The following is a 1,238-nucleotide window of genomic DNA, read 5'->3' as shown; positions in this document are numbered from 1 at the left end:
TCTGACACCAAGACAAGGGTTGAGATCCCCTTACCGGTCATCTTTAAAAAAAAAAAAAAAACAGACTCAGAGGTGATGTAATTGGCAGTGGTTTAAAAGGTAACCTGGCAAAGAACTCTAGCATTATGTCTGGTAATATAAAAAAGCTAGTAGTTAATAACCAAGAACTAATCCCTTTCCCCAAAGCTCATTCTTGAGACGATATTGAAGAGCCATCCATTTGGTCGCCTTAATCTTAAAAATGTTATTCACTTTTTAGAAAAAGTAATATCATCATATGGTTCAAAATTCAAAAGATATAAAAGGGTAAAATAATGAAGTTTCCCCCCATCTCTGTTCCTCATCCACCAGTTCTCATCTCCTGAAACCAGTGTCATCATCAACTTCTCATGCATCTTCCAAATATTATTGTGTATGTATAAGCAATTACTTATATCCACAGTTCATAAGGAAATTTGATTACAAAACATAATATTCCCAAAGGTCTGCCTAAAGATATAAGGCTCACACTCCTCTAAGATCTGTGGTTTAACATTTTTTGAGTCATGCACCCCCGCTTTGAGAATCTAATTAAATCTATAGCTTTCTCCCCAGAAAAGATCATATGTATATGTACAACCAAAATTATAAATATAATGTCACTGGATTCTTAGACTTATCTCCCACAAACTCCATACACGGACCCCAGCTTAAGAAATTCCTATACCAACAAGGGGGAATTAGCTGTACCAGATATTAAAATAGTGCACAAATAAACAGATCAATAAAAAAAGTAGGAGGTTCAGAAATAGTCCTAATTGTGTATAGGAATTTAATAAAGTCAGAATATTAAATCTATTGATAGTATTGAGACAACTGGATAGCCATCTGGGAAAAAAAATGACCTTATATTTTATATTAAGATAAATTTGAAGTAAATCAAAGATTTACATATAAAAATGAAAACTATAAAATATTAGAATAAACTGTAGTAAGGATTTTTTTTGGAAGGTAAGGAAGATCTTTCTAACTATGACACAAATTCCAGAAACCAAACAGCAAAGATCAAAAAATATGACCATATAAAAATCAAAATTTTCTGCTTAGCAAAAAACCAACACAGTAGTCCCCCCACCCCACCCCTGCCTCTTCCACAGGAGATACATTCCAGGACCCTCAGTGGATGCCTGAAATCACAGATTGTACCAAACGCAATTGCCATCAATCAGAACACATTTCTGTTCATGTTTTCCACCCAC

The 1,238-nt window shown here is 34.1% G+C and overlaps 1 protein-coding gene across 4 annotated transcripts in view; it reads right to left on the bottom strand.

Annotated features, from left to right (window-relative positions):
• Positions 1-1,238, bottom strand: part of DDHD2 (DDHD domain containing 2) — a 23,005-nt gene that overhangs the window by 1,095 nt on the left and 20,672 nt on the right. The window lies entirely within an intron of this gene.

The sequence above is a fragment of the Galeopterus variegatus genome, unplaced genomic scaffold, assembly GCF_000696425.1.
Source record: "Galeopterus variegatus unplaced genomic scaffold, G_variegatus-3.0.2 Scaffold2727, whole genome shotgun sequence".
In the NCBI taxonomy this organism is placed as follows: Eukaryota; Metazoa; Chordata; class Mammalia; order Dermoptera; family Cynocephalidae; genus Galeopterus; species Galeopterus variegatus.
The sequence above is the reverse complement of the archived record's forward strand: the minus strand, read 5'-3'. Positions and strand labels throughout refer to the sequence as shown.